Source organism: Schistocerca cancellata, chromosome 7 (assembly GCF_023864275.1).
Source record: "Schistocerca cancellata isolate TAMUIC-IGC-003103 chromosome 7, iqSchCanc2.1, whole genome shotgun sequence".
Lineage (NCBI taxonomy): Eukaryota > Metazoa > Arthropoda > Insecta > Orthoptera > Acrididae > Schistocerca > Schistocerca cancellata.
This window is the reverse complement of record NC_064632.1, coordinates 471609245-471630879: the sequence shown is the minus strand read 5'-3', so window position 1 is coordinate 471630879 and position 21635 is coordinate 471609245. Positions and strand designations below refer to the sequence as shown.

The following is a 21635-nucleotide window of genomic DNA, read 5'->3' as shown; positions in this document are numbered from 1 at the left end:
TCTGTTGTCCTCATTCTAAAATCCACACGCGTCTAATACAGCCATCAATAATAATTTCCGGTGTTAAATTCTTCAGTTTTAGCTGTTAGGAGTTGCTACGTCACAGCGCAGGAAATATATTTAGCAAGACCATACGGAGTATTATGTTCTCTATCGCGGTGTCAAAGGATCAGTATATAGAAATAATACCAAAACTTCCTGGCAGATTAAAACTGTGTGCCGGACCGAGACTCGAACTCGGGACCTTTGCTTTTCGCGGGCAAGCGCTCTACCAACTGAGCTATCCAAGCACGACTCACGCCTCGTCCTCACAACTTTACTTCTGCTATTACCTCCTACCTCCTATCTTCCAACCTTCAAAACTTTTCAGAAGCTCTCCTGCGATCCCTGCAGTACTAGCACTCCTGAAAGAAACTCCGCTGCAGAGAGAAAATCTCATTCTAGTAATAATACTCTCCACTGTGAAGTGTATAGTGCTTATGGATTACACATTTAGTGCGATTTTCAATTCATACAGATACGTGACCTATTGAAAATATCCTGAGGCGACAAAAGTCATGGTATACTTCCTAATATCGCGTCGGACTCCTTTCTCGCTGCGTAGTCCGTCTGCTGGACGTGGCATGAACTCAACAAGTCGTTTCAAGTCCCCAGCAGAAATATTGGGCCATACTTCCTCTGTAGCCGACATGCGATCTGGATGGCAAAATCATTCTCTCGATTTATCCAAAATATTCTTCAAGCAGTCGCGAATAATCATGGCCTGATGACATGGCACGTTGTCGTCCATAAAATGTCCATCGCTGTTTGGCTGCAAACGGTCTCTATTTCCTGTCAATGATCGGTACAGTTCAACCAGAGGACCCAGTCCACTCCACGTAAACACAGCCAATATCATTATGGAGACACTACCATCTTCCACAGTACGTTGTTGGCAATCTAGGCCAATAGCTTCATCGTATTTGCCCCACACTCGGACGCTTCCATCAGCTCTTACCAACTGAAGTCGACATTAATCTGACCAGGCCACGGTTTTCCGGTCTTCTAGGGTCCAACCGATTTGGTCCCGAGCACAAGAAAGGCGCTGCAGGCGATTTCGTGCTGTTAGCAAAGACACTCGCGTCAGTCATTTGCTGCCATAACCCATTAACGACAAATTTAGCCGCACTATCCTAATTGGTCGTAAGTCCCACATTGATTTTTAAGATTATTTTACGCAGTGTTGCTATTTTTTTAGCATTGACAGTTCTACGCACACGATGCTGCTCTCGGTCGGTAAGTGAAGGCGTTGTCCATGGTGAAACGCAATACCTCGACATTTAGTGTTCTCGGCACACTGTTTACACTGTTTATCTCAAAATACTGACTTCCCTATCGTTTTCGAAATGGAATATCCCGTGCATCTAACTCCATCTACCATTCCGCTTTCAATATCTGTTAATTCCCGTCATGTGACCATAATTTCATGTGAAGCACATGAACAAATGACAGCTCTGTAAGGCACTGCCCATATTTTACCTTATCTGTCTGATTTTATAGCCTTCTGTATATGTGGGTGTCACTACACCTGACATTGGTCACCTAACTGCCTATACTGCGATGTAACACATAGCAACAATGGCAAGTTTAGTCATTTGTGCGGAATTTTTGAAGTCAGAAACGGATGTTAGTGTAAGAAAAATCCATAACGTACGCTAGAATATATAGATAACTGGAACAAGAACGAAACAAGGCAAATTTTTATGTTCCGTCGACAACAATTATCACAAGATCGGACTGGGGAAGGAAACAGATCGTGCCCTTTTCTGGTAGTTGCCTGAAGCGAATTACGGAAGTCATACATTACCTAAATCAAGACAGCCACATGGGGACTGGAATTCATACCTTCAAAATACGAGTCCAATATTTTTTCTTCTGTTTTACTTTTTGGTCGTTAGTATTTTCACCACTTTCAGGCTGCCCATCCGGTTTTCGTCTCATGAGACTGTATTCATTGTCTACAAGTATTTATCGTGTTATTCTTATAACTTCTTCCCCTTACTTCCATTGAAACTTGTCATTGGTTTATTAACACACGTACTTAAACCACATCGCGCCTTGTAGTAAGTTCTTTCCATATATTCATTTTCCTAGCCGAGGGAAGCTCATCCTGTTTATCTGCTTATCAGACTACATTATTTTCAGCAGCCGTGTGCCTCCGTTATCCAATGTCGAACATATTGCGCTCCTGACGTACAACTTCAGAATTTTTCCTCAATTTAAGACTTCGGAGGTTGTCTGCTTCTTATGTATTCCTTGTTTTACTGAATGCAGCTCCAGAAGCATCAAACAGTTTCACACGAACGCATTCAACGCCTTAACCAAACTTAGCTTTAAGTAAGGCATCAGCTGGCATCCATATGGTAATTACTAACATTTTCCCGTAACAACTCGTGATAATTAAAATTTATGTTGTAAACCGCAACAGGAGCCCTACGTCGGTTGGAGTTCTCGGAATCTGTGTTCGAATAGAAGAGGCAGTTGCTATTACAGCGTCTAAAGGTGGTATTGGGGAACCAGCAGCAACTGAATAGCCTCAAAACTTCATGATGATAATATAATATAGATAAGTAAATAGAATGTTTGGAAACAACATTGGCAAAGAAGTAGTCGACCTACGCGTTAACATAGTCCATCATCTGTATTACATGTAATATCCAACAAGCGACATTCATAATACGTAAGTGAAGATGTAACTAGCACTACAAGTCAAAGATAAGAAGTGGCTAGATCGCTATGGATGCATCTCTGCACACACACACACACACACACACATACACACCCACCCACACCATGTATACCGAAAGATAGACCATAGGTCTATACAGTCAGTCATACATATGACAAAAAATGACACGGATGGAGCGAGATTCTTTGAAATCGAAACACTTAAAAGCTGTTGTGAAAGGATTAAGACGTTTCTCTCTATTAAAAGGATACGTTGTTGTTTTCAGGTACACGAAATTAGTATATTCTTCTTCTTCTTGCATGCCCATTAGCTAGCCTTTTTCAGTTTTGTACAAAATTGTACGTTTGTTGTTTACTTTTATGATATTTTGCCTTTTCTTGCTTAGGTGACGTACAGCATGAGATTTCCTACGTAGATACGATTTTCCGTTCGATTTTTATAAATTCTTTGTTTTTTATTTTTATATTTCTGCCAGTTTGTGCACTGTGAACTGCCAGACTCAGGAATCACATGTAAAACTTGCTCACGCTACTACACGGAACAAACTTGCAGCAATTTGCGAATTAGATACACTGAACACAAGTGTTACACAGCCAACTAATTTGCAAATCATAATTAGCAACATACATAAAAACACTGGGTACCCTTCCTAAAACAGAGATGATCTTAAGATATTCCATCAAAAAAACCACGAATAATGGAGGAGCTAGAAATTTATGCACACCACAAAAAGCAAGGAGAAAAAATTCTCAATGACAAATTAGGTATTGAATCAGTTAACTTTTTCAGATGTTACTCCTGCATGTGGTAACTATAATATTTTTCATAAATATGTAGTGATTTTCAAAAGTATGTATATTTAGCGATACAAATAAACTTTATATTTGAGAACCTTATATAGAGTGGTCCAACTGCCCCTCCGCTGCGCTTTACACAACCTGCAATGCCTTTAGATACCATATACAAGAGTTTCGGATTCTCTTGCTCAAATTATACAAACTATTAGTCCTACAGGAAAATTGAATACGACCTTTTTGTAGGAAATTTAATGTAATTGAGTTTTGTACCAGGATACGGTTTTATTAGAGGCAGTAATTTTGAAATATTCAGGAAAACTTACAAAAATTACCTTCCAAAGTGTTTTTGTTGAATAACGCGAAACTGTGGTCTCTAGCGAAAACGTATCCCGGTACAAAATTTAAATGCATTAAATTTCGCCCAACAAAGTCTGTTTATTTTTTCTATTCCAATGTAATACCAAAACCCTGCATGCGGCTTTTGAAGGCGTTGTTGGCTGCATAAAAGCGATAGGTAGGGGAGCTAAATCATATTGCCTATATAATGTAATTAAAAAAACACTGTTAAATCTCCGACTGCGTGCAAACTCTTTTTGATGCCGTAGTGGCGTAAAATCTTCATAGCCTGTTTTCATTACTAAAGCCAACAGTTAAAGTGATGATTTGCATGTGACTGTGTGACATTCTGTGTAATGGAGGAGGTACATACCTATTAACAGACGAACAGAATTACCATGTATGCCATTAGCATATAAAAACCTCCAGAATGCATTTTGTCCGATGCTCTGACTACACTATAAGATCAAGAAGACATCTACAATGCAAGAAAGGCGGAAAATCAGACATGGAAGCATCTCCAATATGTTGATGTGAACAAAAGAATTTGAAAATGAGAATAAATTCTCAAAACATGTTGTACTAAGTATGACAAAATAAGAAACTGGTGCTGTTTTTCATAATTTAAATCGTAAATGCACAAGTTAAATGTTATTTCTTTTCGACCTGTCCCGTTATTCTTGCCCACGTTCAAGGAGGATAGCAACGTCATCAACAAATGATACCATTTGATCTTTAATTTTAATCCCAATTACGAATTTTCCGAAATAGTTTACAAAGATTGTCGTGTATAACGCAAAGCGCACGAGTGACGCTGGGAACCAGCAGACTGTAGCGCGGGTTGCGTCACGGTGACGTGCAGGCGCTTTACGACGGCGGATGCGCGCCTCCGCCTGCCAGACCCCGCCGTGCCCTGGTGGCGCGTAAACGTCGGGCCTGATATACAAGCCCCGCCTGCCCCCGAGACCGCCACCTTCCGCTCAGCTTCCATTTGCTGGTAACACTATTTCTGACTGCAAATAAAATTTTCATGTCTGAAGGCTCTAACGCCGGTTGGCGTTGTTGCTGACGTTTTAGCTACATTCGCGTACACTGTAAGCCGAGCACCAGCTTGTTCCAACACAGCCGGAGGCACAACAAAACTAAATATTGATACAGTGCGCTAGGATTGCTCTTAAGGCTGTCACGAAACAGTTTTTCTTGTGTTCATTTCTCCAGAGGCAGAAATATGTAAGATACGTTTACTAATTCAGTGAAACAAAAGATGACTGAATTGATATCAATAACGTCTCCAAGCTAGAGATTGCAAACTTACGATGGATTTACTACTATACTGAAACCAGACTCCGTCGTACCACTCCTTGAAGGCCCGACGGTACCGACCGATCGCCGTGTCTTAGTCAGACCCACAGGTGTCACTGGACGCAGATACGGTAGAGCACGTGGTCAACATACCGCTCTCCCAGCCGGTGTCATGTTTCGTCACTGGAGCTGCTACTTCCACATCAAGTAGCTCCACAATTGGTCTCGCCTCTCTTGCCAATAGCGCTCGGACGACAGGACAGTCACCTCTCCAAGTGCTAGCCAAGCCCAACAGCGCTAAACTACGGTGATCTGAAGGTAATTGACAGTCTTGATTGTCCTTGACAATCTCCCTATAGATGAGTGGTAAACATTACAGGAACCACATCAACATAATATGAAATTCACTGTGTATTACAGACGATGAAATAACTGTACAGGATTTGATCTTCTTAAATTACATTAGAATTTCAGGCTATAGATAACTCTGTGATGCTTTGTGTTTGATGCTTTCCTTTATCCGCCAGTGGTTAAACCTTCTTCAAGACATATTAAAATTTATCGCCTGGTAGTCCCTTCTATTTTTTATGCAATACCTGCCCAAGTCTCAAAATATCTTCCTGATAAAAGCAAAATATGGTCTGCATTACACGCTGAAAAAAAGATCTTTATAGTGTGCACAGATATCAAATCACCTTCATCAACATATGTTCCAAAAGTCATTTACCGTGAATGATGAGACTATTTCTCACCAATATTAGCTGTTTTCTATACAATATTAATTGGAGAAATGAGTGTGGAGAAATGAGTAAATGACACTGTAAGGCTTCCTTCCTGGCCAGCACAGTCCCTACAATATCAACGCACTTAGTATGGCAAGTATGGTATGAGAATAAAATCAGAAAGTAGTTGGAGCCTTTGTATATAAGTATAAAAGTTCACCACAATACACAAACGTTACTATTCGCCTATTGTGTATAAAGAGATGGTGGCTCGTCATCTGACATTTGCTTTTGTTCTCCTGATACATTTGCCACTGAGTCAGTTGACAGCAGTACATATGGCGATGCTTAAATACTTCATTACATAAAATTACCCATGCGCCTCGCTCTTGTAAACACAAAACGTCTAAAGAAACTAAAAAGCTATTTTTTGAGTAATCAGTGTTATGATTGGTGTGATACAGCTCACCACGAATTCCTCTCCTATGCCAGTCTCTTCATCTCAGAGTTGCAATTGCATCCAGTGTCCTCAGTGATTTGCTGGATGCATTCCAACCTTCGTTTTTCCTTCCACTTTTTATCCTCCACTGTCCCCTCTAGTACCGTGGTGGTTATTCTCTAATGTCTTAATACATATACTGTCATTTTGTCTCCTCTTGTCAGTTTTTTTTCCATACGTTCCTTTATTCAGTGATTCTGTGTAAAACCTCCTCATTCCTTACCATCTAATAATCTCCTCTGTTCCAGTTTTCCCACAGTTCGCGATTCACTGTGAAGAGGTAGGTGAAAATGAAAATGGGTTATAATTGCCTGATTGGAAAGAGTAGTTGAAAAGAAATTTTGAAGGTAATTTATGAATCTGAGCACAATCTTGGGTGAATTTTAGCTGATACCAATATCAACATTAATAACATTACATTCAGGGTCAATAAACATAATTTGCTTCCAGTAGTGTGCAGTACCAAATAGTCACAGCAACCATCGAAATTGTCGATCTGTCACACGAAGCCAATAATTTTTGTATAAGTAGGCTAAACCAAGTTCAAAGATGCTTATCAAGCCTGCGTCATTACCTTCACATTAATTCCATTGTGTTTAGTCTTGATTATGACAATGTAGATGCATGAACGCTCCTCCGGATACCGGGTAAATTATTCTTGTATGCACTAGACTTGTTGATGCAGGATCTTGGCGGCGAGTGAAATCATGAACAGATAGTAGTTGACCTTATAACCGTGCGAATAAATATTCCTTTCCTAGTAGATTTTCAACATACTTTTAATGATAGGTTAAAATACACATTTTTAACATTGCTGGTAAGACGGATCCAAGCATACGTCCGCACGCTACCAATTCCCGAAACAAAAGGGTGAAGATACATGAATTAATAAATTGAAGAGCATATTTCTTACTTTCATTCACACAGATATTTAACGATGTGTCGAAACATTATCCTTGCAACAAAATAACTTAGTAATTTACGTTTGGTGGTATCTATACATGTAGCTTATATATATGAAAAGATAAGTCCGAAAAAATAATGTGATTCAGTGCAACTGCCACAGAATAGTGTGCTAAAAACGTGGATTCTCAGAAATTTCATCGTCAAATTAGTGACGATATTTGGTACTAGAAGATTTAAGCGAAAACCAGTAAATTGTCGTTTAAAAAATAATATGTAGCCTATATCTCTCGGAATATTTATTAGTGAACCTTGTAAAAATTTTAAGTAATTCGGTCCAAAAGATTTAGAGATTTTTGTTAACAACGATTAAATTTTATTATTACATTTATATTTATATACTATACTATTTACAGATATATGTAGCTTTTGTCCTTCAAATTATTCATTAGATTGTCGTGCAAAATTTATAAGTAAATTGACCGAGAACTTTTCGTTGTTTTTGGTCGTAAGTTTAGCCATTTATGTATTACACATAAATATATTAAAATATGTGCCCGATGTTCTTCAGATTATCGGATAAATATCTGAATTACATAGGTGTAGAACTTATGGAGATTTTCGGTTGAAACTTTTCCCCTTTATATGTTGAATATATATTAAATTATTGAAAATATATAGCCCATGTGGTATAGAAGGTCATTAGAGTACCGTGCAAAAATTTGAAGTACGTCAAGGAAGAACGTTTCGAGATTTTTGAAAGTAACGCTTCCTCATTACATATTACACGTGTATTTATATGTTACACATATGAATGGCTTATTTCAATAGTGGTAAAAGTCCGTTTTTGTTCATTCTGAGATACAGAGTCCTAAAGTTAAATGAGCGCTGAAGAACCTGATACCAGAAATATTCAAGTATATATACTTGAATATTTCTGGTATCTCAACTGCAGATTTTTCAGCGCTCATTTAACTTCAGGACTCTGAATCTCAGAATGAACAAAAATGGACTTGTACCACTATTGAAACAGGCCCTTCATATTAAAACGTACTTAGTCTAAGTCTGTCCGAACGCTCATTGACATGTGTCGTAAAAATTTGAAACAGGCATTTGCTTGGTTGCGAGCAAAGGAGCTGCATCACGCTTTCAATTAAATATCGAAAGCGCACTCGACTTGATAACAGGAGGTACAAAAATATGAGGGTTGTCCAGAGAAGTAATTTCCGATCGGTCGCTAAATGGAAACCACAGTGATAATAACAAACATATTATTTGCAAGAGTTACCTACACTTTCCAGATACTTCTCTACAGTGTCGCCACTCCGATTTAGACATTTTTCGGAGAGTTATACCAAATTTACAACACCATCGTCACAGAAGGCAGCCGCCTGTGCTTTCTGATAATTCTCTCAGCTGGTCTATACCGCGTGTTATCTTCGTATCCAGCGTTTCATGTGAACAGAGATGTTACTCAGGACGAACCAATTAGTTCTGTGTTGTGGGTTATCGAAGACTTCGCATCGAACAGACTGCAGGAGCATCTTCACTGCCCCTGCAGAGTGCGGCTGAGAATTGCCAAGAAGAAGGAAGTGCGTGGCAGTTGTGTTAGGTGGGCTGCATTCATTAAGGCGAAGCCGTTCACTTGGCCCTCCTACTGGCGGGAGACATCGTCTTTCTAGGCACCTTTACTCGCTCTCAGTGCGCTCACAACTGAAAAGAGCGTCTTGAAGCGATCGACGGCCATACTAGGGACACTACCCAACACATCTGTGCAAAGCTTCATCGGGTTTCCACTGTGGTATCCATTTCGTGACTGATCGGAACTTACTTTCTGGAGAACCCTCGTATAATAATTGCTTTATCAAAGCGTTTCGTGAAGGATAACAGAAGTTAAACAACAGTGGCTCTAACAAAATCGTTTTTAAGGATAAATAATTGCAACATAATCTGTTTGGATTCCTCCACTTAGAACATCTAGCCACTCATTGAGGTAGAATTACGAGTATATATTTAATTAACAACACTACCTGCAAATTTTATGATAACATATTCTACATTCAGCATGGCAGCAACCTATCCTACCATCACGAGTTCATTTTTCAAACTACTAACACAATTGCCCACTGTACATACACAATTATGTTAATCGCAGATGAGAATTAATTCACTATAAATAATACAATAGCCTACTACTACTACACACACACACACACACACACACACACACACACACACACACACACACACACATGAGCGAGCGCGCCCGCGTTATTCACAAATGAGAACTGCACTGTGAATGGCGTTTACTTTAGTATTAGTTGTATTAGTCATATCTTGAAGTACGATAAGCAACATAAAGCTGTTCTCAGATAGCACTGACAGAGGATGTCTGTGATAATTTTGGCTTACATTCTTAGCAATAATCTTGTAGTACGTCTGCCTTTTCATGTACAGTTACCTGAATTAGCTTAGTTTCTGCATACTACAGTTACAAAGCACTTCAAAGAATTAGGTTTATGTGAGCGTCAACTTAGGAACCTGCATTATGGAGACCTAGCGCATCTATGAAGACACAGATGGATGAAATTTACTGGCCTCCCATTTTAGGAATATCTGTTAGAGCGATGTTCGATTGATTTCTGGTATATATTTTACACCACTTTGCACTGTCCACTTTCAGATAACCTTTTGAATGGGAGGCATGTATGTAACGACTGTCAGAGTAAACAGTTTATTCAAACATGTTAATAAAATGTAATTTGTCCTCAAATGGTTTGCGGAGTAGGAGGAAGAGGTTAGCAACAAATATGTTATGTTCATCAATTTATTGCTGCTAAAAGACAAGTCGTCCTCTAACGTTGTTCTAAACCGTTTCAGAGTTTTTCGCCGTACTCTAAAGAACATTCGGACGCACAAAGACAATATATTTTAATACTATATACATTATATATGTATTATATAAGGGAGAAACTTTGTTACTAAAAATCTCGAAAAGTTCATGACTGACGTACTTCAGTTATTTGCACGATACTTTAATGAACTTTCTAACAGACATAGGCTATATATGCTTTAATATGTGTAATATGTAAATACGTATGTAATAGATAACGGGGAAACGTTATTACCAAATATCTAGACGCATTCTTACCCTGTTTGCTTCACATTTTTACAAATGGTTCAAATGGCTCTGAGCACTGTGGGACTTAACTTCTGAGGTCATCAGTCCCCTAGAACTTAGAACTACTTAAATCTAACTAACCTAAGGACATCACACACATCTATGCCCGAGGCAGGATTCGAACCTGCGACCATTGCAGTCACGCAGTTCCAAACTGTAGCGCCTAGAACCGTTCGGCCACACCGGCCGGCCACATTTTTACACAATACTCCAATGAGATTCTGAGCGACATAGGTTAAATACAAGTATTAACCGGATGCTCAAGCGCGGTCTGGTTATATACAAGTATTAACCGGATGCTCAAGCGCGGTCTGATGCATCCACTTAATGCCACTCCCGATCAACTGAGCCTCAGCTGTGGCCGCCTTCTAACGGAAGGATGTCCGTCCAACGGAATTTGTTGGCAGTAACTTGGAATATGACCGGTGCAATCAACTGCCGGAACTGAATACCACTTTGAGCGAAAGTCTGCGTGCCCAGACTCAGTTTACATGTCTGAGAAACACGACGCTCGAATCTGGTGGCAGGCGGCGTCGATATTTATTACTCCTGCCGTTTGGTATCTACAGAAATCTGAAGCAAACTGGAATGGTTGAGGAATAAGGACTTGCTTTGTGACCATCGTATGTGCAGCCTGGAGAAGCTAGTTCGACTTACCGGCTGTGCCGTGAGGATTCTTAAACTGTGTGTTCAGTGCTTCAGTTGACCCCAATATTGGTAAGAGACGTTTAGCAGTAGTTGCATTCGTGAATTATATTTTGCTTCTCGTCTGTTTCTGTTTGTTGCTTTGTTCACTGTAGATAATTTGTGATTATTATCAGTTGTGACTGTAGTGTGAAAGCAGCATTAAGGTAATTTTTGTTTTCCATTCTTAAGTGAAGCTGTAAGGGCGTTCTGCTTCAAATTATGTTTCTATACTTCATATGAATTTTCAAAGCGCAAGCTATGTACATTGCTCTTTATATTACTAATATTCATGTTTATTGGGTTCGAGCCCGAACTGTAATATACGAGTATTATCTGGGCAGCATTGAGTACGCAATGTTAAATATATATAGTTAATTGTAGTCACCTGGATGTTGTTTCTTAAATATATTAGTACATATTTTATCGTTGCCCATTTGTTTTACAGTGTTCTTCAATAATGGTTCAATGCCTGCTCTCAGCTTGTAACTAAATATCTAAATGTTCATTCATCTTAGTTTATTGCTATGCAACATCTGCTAAAGAAAATACTTTTTTCCTGCTTTAGTTAAAGCTGTCTTTAGCGATCTATGTTGATAAGGAACCACAGCTTAGTAGATTGCTATCTTAAGTTGTTGTCTTCAGTCCAGAGACTGGTCTCACGTAGCTCTCCATGCTACTCTATCCTGTGCAAGGTTGTTCATCTCTGAGTAACTACTGCAACGTATATCCTTATCAATCTGCTTAGTGAATTCATTCCTTGCTCTCTCTCTACGTTTTTTACTCTACACGCTTCCCTCCAATACCAAATTGGAGATCCCTTGATTCCTCAGAACGTGTCCTACCAACCGATCCCCTCTTCTAGTCCAGTTGTGCCAGAAATTCCTCTTCTTCCCAATTCTATTCAGCAACTCCTCATTAGTTAAATGACATAAGCATCTTCAGCATTCTTCATTCGAAATGTCCTATTATCCTCCTATCAAAACTGTTTATCGTCCTCATTTCACTTCCATACATGGCTACATTCCATCCAAATACTTTCAGAGAAGACTTCCCTGACACCTAAATCTACACTCAATGTTCACAAATTTCTCTTCTTCAGAAAAGCTTTCCTTGCCATTAGCACTCTACAGTGTATATCTTTTCTACTTCGACCATTGTCGGTTATTTTTCTCCACAAATAGCAAAACCTATCTACTAGTTTAAGTATCTTATTTCCTGATCTAATTCCCTCAGCAGCATCTGATTTAATTCGGTTCAAATGGCCCTGAGCACTATGGGACTTAACATCTGAGGTCATCAGTTCCCCAGAACTTAGAACTACTTAAACCTAAATAACCTAAGGACATTACACACATCCATGCCCAAGGCAGGATTCGAATCTGCGACCGTAGCAGTCGCGCCGTTCCGAACTGAAGCGCTTAGAACCGCTCGGCCACCGCTGCCAGCTGATTTAATTCGGCTACATTACATTACCCTCGTTTTGCTTTTGCAGCTGTTCATCTTACATCCTTCTATCAAGACACGGTCCATTCCGTTGAAATGCTCTTCCAGGTCCTTTACCGTCTCTGACCGAATTACAATGTTACCAGCTAATCTCAAAGTTCTTATTTGTTCTCTATGCATTTTAATTTATGCTCCAAATTTTTCTTTAATTTCCTTTACTGCTTGCTCTATATAAAGATTGAAAAACATCGGCAATAGGCTACAACCCTGTCTTGCCCTCTTCCCAACCACTCCATCCCTTTCATGCCCCTCGACTCTTGTAACTGCTATATGGTTTCTGTACAAATTGCGAATAGCCTCTCGCTCCCTATGTTTCAACCCTGCCACCTTCAGAATTTGAAAGAGTGCATTCAACTAAACATTGCAGAAAGTTTTCTCTATGTCTACAAATACTATAAACGTAGGTTTACCTATCCTTAACCTATCTTCTAAGATACGTCGTAGAGTCACTACTGCCTGGTGTGTTCTAATATCCAAAGTGATCTTCCCCGAGGTCGGCTTCGACCAGTTCTTCCATTCGTTTGTAAAGAATTCGTGTTAATATTTTGCAGCCTTGACTTATTGAATTGATAGTAATTTTCACACCTGTCAACACCTGCCTTCAGTGTACATGTTTCATGTATCCTCTCTTTCCTCTACATTTGCAGTGAAACCTCCACTGAAATCTTAACGTTATCACCCTTCCTTTTAGTTTAACTCAAGGTTCGTTTGACCTTTCTGTATTGTGAGATAGTGCTGCCGACAATCATTCCTTTCTAGATTTCTTCACGTTTTCCAAGCAGCCATTTCGCCTTAGCTTTCCTGCAATTTCTGTTTATTTCATTTCTAAATGCTCCGCATTTCTGTATTCCTCACTTCCCTGAACATTTTTGTACTTCATTCCTTCTTCGATTAACTGAAGTATATCTTCTGTTACCAATCGTTTCTTCGCAGTTACCTTCTATGTACCTATGTTTTTATTTCCTACATCTTAGCAGCTGAACTGCCTACTGAGCTGCTCCTTATAACTATATCTAGAGCCTTAGAGAACTTTAAGCGAATCTCTTCGTTCTTTGATACTTTCTTAGCCTTCTTTTTCGTGCACTGACTCTTCCTGGCTTGTCTCTTGACCACTAAATTGTGATCTGAGTCTATTTCTGCTCCAGAGTATGCGTTACAATCCAGTATCTGACGTCGGAATCTCTGCCTGACCATGATGTAATCTGATGAAATGGCCGGCCATAGTGGCGAGCGGTTCTAGGCGCTTCAGTCCGGAAACGTGCTGCTGCTACGGTCGCAGGTTCGAATCCTGCCTCGGGCATGGATGTGTGTGATGTCCTTAGGTTAGTCAGGTTTAAGTAGTTTCTAAGTCTAGGGGACTGATGACCTCAGATGTTAAGTTCCGTAGTGCTTAGAGCCATTTGAACCATTTTTTCTGATGAAATCTTCCTGTATCTCTCAGCCTTTTTCAAGTATACTTCCTCCTTTGATTCTGGCACAGAGTAGTTGCTATTACTAGCTGAAATTTATTGTAGAACTCAATTAACCATTCTCCTCTCTCATTTCTAATACCAAGCCCATACTCTCCCGTAACCTTTCTCCTACTCCATCCTCTACAACAACATTCATATCTCACATGACTATTAGATTTTCATCTCCCTTTATGTGCTGAATTCCCCATTCAATATCCTCATACACTTCACCTTCGCCTTGTGACATTGGCGTATATACCTGAAGTATCGTTGTCGGAGTTGCTGTGCTGCCGATTCTGATGAGAAAAAGTCTTTCTTTTAAAAGTTCACAGCATCTTACTCTCTGCCCTACCTGTCTTTTCATAACGAATCCTATTTCCGTAATATCATTTTCTGCTGCTGTTGACATTATTTTACTCGTATGACCAGAAATCGTTGTCTTTTTTAATTTCAGTTCACTTACCCCCCCCCCCCCCCCCCCCACACACACACTATATCTAGACTGAACATCAGTATTTCCCTTTTCAGATATTCTTGCTTCCCTACCATGCTCAGTCTTCTGACATTCACGCCCCGACTAGCAGAACGTTATCCTTTTGTTGATTATTCAGTGTTTTTCTCATGCTCATTCCCCCCTTGAAAGTCCCCTAGAAGAGATCCGAATGGGGTACTACACTGGAACCTTTTGCCAATGGAGAGATCACAACACTTTTCAAATTACAGGGCTCACGTCCTGTGGATTTACATTACGTGTCCTTGATACAATGATTTCCATTGCCTTCTGCATCCCCAGGCTTTTCATCATTGCAAATTCTTCTACCTTTTAGGGACAACTCCACGCCCAAAGGGCAAGAGTGTCCCCTGAAATTTCTTTTGACTGATACTTGTGCTACTGTCCATGTTTAATACCTCTTGTAGTTGTATCATCAAATATTGTTTATATTTTTCTTAGTTCATTTATTTAATGCAAACTGTTACATAGCCACAATTTGAATACAATGTTAATGTTTCTCCTGTTTGCTAATTTTGTATTTATGTATTGTTCAGCCTTCTTACCTTTTAAAAGTGCAGTACCAACACACTCTCAAAGATTGCATATACTATATGTTCTCTCAGACTCCTCATTTCCCTGCATTTGTTTATTTATTTCTGTTTATCTTATTGATATTGCTTAAGTTCCTTGTGTATTCTGCAGTTCCATTAATAATTGTTTCTTCTTTTAATTTGTTTATGTATCCATGTTTTATGCCTCCTGAAGTAGCCTAGTCAAACACTAATTTTATTTTCTTTTATTGTTCTTGTTTATTAATAGAAATTATTATGTAGGAATGCTGTTCCTATATTGTGTTAAAGTTTTTTCCTGTATACTCCATTTTTTTCTAATGTTCTATTTTTTACTTTTTCAATGCATTACCACCACACTGTCACAGTTACTTAGTGTATGTGTCTGCTTTAATCTAGGCATGTAAATTCTCTTCCAATGTTGTTTACAAACATTGTAACTTCTTTGGTGACAATACTCAGTAAATGACTGAAGATGGCCTTGTAAGCCGAAAAGCGGTTAACACAATAAAAGTAATACTGTAGGACAGAAGCAAACTGGTGTTTTCTTTTATTATAATGCTCTTCTACTAAGAATCAATGGAAGATTCAGTTAATAATACAACATCTTATAAGGAAAACAATCATTACGCCAGGTGGAGTCAGTGACAGAATCAAAGTGCCTATGACAACAAGCATGCCTGTGACATGTCAACACTTATTGTAAATTCACGAATTAATAGCTTCAATTGCACAAAAGTCAGTACAGGATCTGTAATATTAATAAAAGTAACTAATATATGATACATGAAGCTACCAAAATATGAACGACCTTGTGGTTTTAATAATGGGACAACGTGATTATTAGAACTACGAAGGACGTCTGCCATATACAGCCCAGCAGCTGAGAGTGTCTGTGGTGTCTAAACTGTCACTACAACACAATTTGCTAAACGAATTCCTTACTTTTCAACCGATCTATACATTGGGAAATGTATAATGCTATTCCATAAAACCATATCTAACCTAAAAAGAAGTAAATCTGCCATCAATCCGAAGACCAAAGTGCTTTATTCGGCATGACCCTACGGGAGATGAATCGCCGTTGTTTTACTTCGACCTTTGGACTGACTCACCCAGCTATTGAGAGAGGGACCTAAAGTTTAACATGGAATCCGAACAGTGGTGATGTTTGGTATTTTCACATCAGCAAACATTGCCAGAAGTGAAAGAAGTAATAGGTGACAGATAAAATTCCTAGCACTGAATGTGACTCGAAAGTTAGATCTCTGGATTCGCAGTCTGGCGTTTTATAACTGAATGACCGGAGCTGAACAACCTACAAATTTTAAAATTTGGGAATGAGCAGGAGAATTTATTATCACAACAAAAAGGAAAGCAGTTTTTTTTAAAATAAATGAAGTGTGGTGCATGTGAGAAAACATTGGATCTTTGCAACACCTTGAAACACGTGCACTTCATTCACCATTCAGTGCTCATATTTCATATTTCTAATCCCAGCATTCTGGTATTCAGTAATATAATAATTCAGGCCCTGTTAATAATTTCTATGAGTTGCCTAATTTACTTGACGATGTTTACAGTTCGTCTCACACTGACCTGTGAGAGGAGTTTTGTGCTAGGAATTTTCGTTATTTATGGACGAGGGTAGCAGTCTTCCTAGTAGCCATGATGGCTTCCTGTTTCCCATCCTTTTTCCGATCGCCAGGGTAGCACGTGGTGTCGTTTGAACGTTCAGTAGTGGCCAAAGTTTCTCCTGTTCTCAGTTCCCCAACCTGCCTTACCAACCTTGTATCTGCTATTTCTGGTCGATTTTAACGTCGCGAGGTCGCCTCCCTGTGATTTTCCGCACCTCTGATTGGCCAGATCAGGTGCGCGCCCGTTTTTTGCAGGTAGGTGCCAAACGTCCTCCGCTGGTTGATAGTGTACAAAGGGGCAGTGAGCAGTTCTAGTGGGACTATGCCTGAGGCTGGAGTTGCTGCTTCCAGAAGATGTAGTTTCGGTACGCATGAATGCCGACGTGCACTGTAGCTTAGCGCCCTGCGGCCCAGAGGGAACCTTATAGGTCATTTTACTGACGAGCGTTCCTTAAATTACGGTTTACGCAATTTTTCTGGGTTATAAGACTGTAGGTTTTCTGTGTACAGCAGGGTCTAATGTGCGCGTTGTGTTGGTTAGTCATAGTAGTTTGCAGTTCGGCACTAAAGTGTATACTTTCAAGCTCACTTTTCCACTTCGTGTGGCAGTATCTCTTTCAGTTCTTCCGTGCAAAATTTGACTCAGAATTTAGGTCTTCCTAGCTTGAAAACTTGTGCCCTTTGTCCTACACCACATGATGAGTATCTGGCGCCCTTTCATGTTTCGTTAACGTAGTCGGACCGCGAGCCAAAGTTATCTAGTATTGCCGGTGTGAATAGTTTCGCGTCTTGCTGGTTTTATTCCTTTGGTACAGGAGGCTACCTAGCGGTTCATCCCCAGTAGCACGTTTCTTAGTCTTTGGCTGATTTACGGTGGTGTTCGTTGCATGCCTGCAACCTTTTCCTTTAGTAAATTGAATTCCATTTGATAATACGGCGATCGTTACTAAAATTCTTTTTCTCCTGCCTTCGTGGCTTACTATGAACGTACGTTGGGGCAGGCTGCTGAACTCAGTTCTCTCTTCCCCCACCCCCATTTGATTGTATAATTGTTCTATATTAAACTGTTAAATAAATGAGTCCGTTAATCTTTACGTTCTCCAATTCATTACGTGAAATCACCCTTAGTGTCAAAGTAGAATAATGCAGAACTATTCTCACGATAACGGTTGCCATAAGATCGTGCATATCTCGCGCCTTTACTGATAGGATAAAGATTAAATATCAAAAAATATCAAAATTACAGCCCCTACAAAAAGGATTAGTAATCTGTAAACAACGAGCCACCGCTTTTAACCTACAATGTAACAGTGAACACAATTTATTTCAAAAGGAGGAATATCGGATATGTCGAGGCGGGATATATACCGTGCTCTCTTCCTGTCCTTGAGAAAAGAGGAGAAAGTGATGTAACACACCGTTGGGTGGCTTGCGGAGTATAAATGTAGATGTAGATGTAGAATGAAATGTCGAAAACCTGTTCAAGAGTCTGATGATACGTATTTTACAACATATGCAGTGTTGAGACGAGAATCGTCTGAATTACATCTTTGGGGCCTTATCGACTTCTGTCAGTCCTTTGAGAAACTAGTACGGTACAGTTTCACTTGCTTCCCCGTGGACCAAACTTAACTCGACGTGCTGCAAGCAAACGTGCTTCTGCTGCATTTCTGTCGATTGGGTCGGCATGTCTCGCTTGTGGCTGTGCGCATCACAAAGCACTGCAATTTGCGAGAGAATACTTTTTTGATCAACCACATTAACTGTTTTTCACAAGCTGTGTATTTGCAAATGTGGTACAGTGACTATTATTTTGCAAGTAGATCTTAGCCAAAAAAAAAAAAATGAAACACATTTAACAGGCTAGTAGATCTTAGCCAAAAAAAAAAAAAAATACAATGAAACACATTTAACAGGAAGAAGTAGACAGTCAAACTTTTTTCCGATTTATGTCCATTTTAAATTCTCGCTTGTAGCTGAAAGGTTAACTTTTATGTTGTTGCTGCACAGAAGAAGAACTGTGAAGTTTTCCGTATCATCAAACAAATAATTGTGAAGTTACAAAGTTTAGGGTGTTCAAAAAGCGTAGCTATTTTGTGGAAGAATCTCTTTTGCTTATTTCAGGTGCGATTGATGTTTTATTGGGAAAAGTCTTAAGTTCACCGAGTATTTCTCTGAGATTTTCTTACGGCCTATACTGATCTGTGGTAATTCTAGCAGCGCGTCTCTAAATTCATTTTATGTCTGATACAATGCCTATTCCATACGTACTCGAAATACAGGAACAATCCTCTGGGAAGCAATATCCTTTGCAGACTTACTGCATTTTCCCAGATGCCCACTAGCAAGTCGCTACTCCATTTGCATTCCATGAAACTGATTTTGCGTAGTAGTCCCTTTTCATATCCTTACTTAGATGTGACGAGCTCCATCTGTCGAACAGTTGCCGTGTAATGAATGCTGTTGGTTCCTTCTCTTTTTTTATAGGCATTACATCACATTTTCCACCATTTAAAGAGAGCTACCATTCATTACAACAAGTGGAGACTTTGCCCAAGCCGTAGTGTTTACGATATACCACGACATACTGGTAGGTTCACGTGAGCGCCGATGGCAAGTAGGAACATACGTTATAATTTCGTATTATAGATTTTATTTGAGTTAATGTATTGAAAATGTTTGTTTTTGGTTGTTTCATGGCCAATGATCGAGTTGGGGAAGGTGTTCAGTGCTGTTCCGAAGACTCGACAGCGAGTTTATCGGCTGCTATAGGGGTCCAGCCGACGGCCAGCGAGTGGCAAGCGACTTGGAAGGCAATGTCAAGACCAATTTTTAATTATTACAAATATCGTGCTAATAAATGGACGAGAAATAATGTTCTCTTCTCTAACTGATGTCTGACTGTTAACATTAAAACGTTGTGATTATTAGATTTGTACGTGATGCTGACGGATTTGTGCGTTATTAGTGCTGAGAAAAGATGCAAGATGATTCATTTTTGAAACTTTCTAGTGGCGTGAAGATCGGCCAGCTAACTTTAAAATGATTATTCTGATAGCTCATTGGAAATTATTACAAGCTCAGATGGACAGTTAAATGCTAGAATGCGTTTTTACGCAGAGAATAAAGAAGGAAGTATAACGATATATCTCAGAGTTAATATCGCGAAATATTTAGACTGATAATTTGCACTACAGTATTCATTGTGTACTGAATGTTAATGAAATGTCGTGTGACTAGGACCTCCCGCAGGGTAGACCGTTTGCCGGTTACAAGTCTTTCGATTTGACGCCACTTCGGCGACTTGCGCGTCGATGGGGATGAAATGATGATGCTTAGTGCAACAGAACACCAAGTCCCTGAGCGGAGAAAATCCTCGACCCAGCCGGGAATCGAACCCAGGCCATTAGGATTGATATTCTGTCGCGCTGACCACTCAGCTACCGGGGTTGACACTGAATTTTAATGAAGTTTTACGAACTGTTATTGCATGTTTAACCAGTTTAGTAGTGATTCGATGGTTAGATGGGAATAAATGAACGGTATTCTGTGCGTATGATTTACGCCTAGTGAACCAAGTAGAATTGTTAACAGCATTTAGGGTCATTGAAGAATTTATATTATCTAATTGGGACTTCGACAAGTTTCTGGCACCTTACAAGCCATTTAGAATTATTACTGGAGTGCGATTTTCACACACCTTATTCCGATTAGCTACAAAGGTGTTATCACTGACCGCAACTCGTACTTGACGCGAATATAGCTCTTAACTCTTTATTGACGTGGAGCATTTAATGATATCATTTGAACTGAGTTATTTTAAACGCTTTCAAATTCAACAGAAGGTATCTAGGTAATTACCGTAATTCCAAAAGCACATGAAACAGAACGTTGACACTAGAGATTATCGTGTCGTGGAAACATTGATGTATGGAATCGTCGTTCGTTTCACAATATCGCAAACTCTTCCCACGTACATAATTTAACATTATACGTCCAAATTGTCCTTTGTTCTACTCCTTGTTAGCGAAAAGGGTCTGCTGTTACAAACCTGCATTTAAATAGAACAAGATTTAACTTTTATGAAGACTGTCGCGGGTTCTTCTGAATCCTGGCTATAGTAAGATTTTCATCTGCGGTGTGAGGCCACGCTGTCATTTGAGTAACTATACGAGAAATGGTAGTCCCTGTTCATTAATTAATTCGTCGCAGACAGACTTTAGTTGACGCCAGGAGAGCAGGGACAGCTCAAAGTGTTTCTGCAGTTCTTGGTGATCGTTCAACGATGTTACATTCCTGCACACGATAGCATCGCCACTGAACAATATCACAGTGCTGATGTTCCTGTTTAATAAATTAAAAAAAATTACAGATGCCAGTAAACGCCTTTCGCACTCACTCCGATATTGCTTTCGTTTTGGTGTAACATTTGCGTTCAGGTAAAATGTACTGGATTTTATTAGTCTACTATTGTTCGTAGCCTCATATTCTATATGATCGAGTCTTGGTCAGTAGTATGTGATGCAGTACAGTGTCGACCACCTTTCGGAAATCGGGAAGATGAAGTATATCTGTTGACCTGCATCTTTTGCTCACAGGTATGAATACTTTCAGTCAGTGCTTTTATAGACAATTGATTTCACGTAGAGTTATATCATCCCATGTTTCTTGATTTCTCTACTGCTTACGCTTTGTTTTTTGCTATACCATAGGAAGTAGATCACAGACCCCACCCACTCCTTCTTTCAGTATAGTAGAATAAAATTACTCCAGTTCCTCAACAACTGTTACTACAAACACTTAAGAACATGTAATGTTCACATACCT

General features: G+C 39.5%; 1 non-coding gene across 1 annotated transcript; it reads right to left on the bottom strand.

The window, feature by feature from the left end:
• Nucleotides 1-216: 216 nt before the first annotated feature.
• Nucleotides 217-291, bottom strand: Trnar-gcg (transfer RNA arginine (anticodon GCG)). The gene has a single exon. It is a non-coding gene; the product is annotated as a tRNA-Arg (tRNA).
• Between the last annotated feature and the right edge of the window lie 21344 nt (nt 292-21635).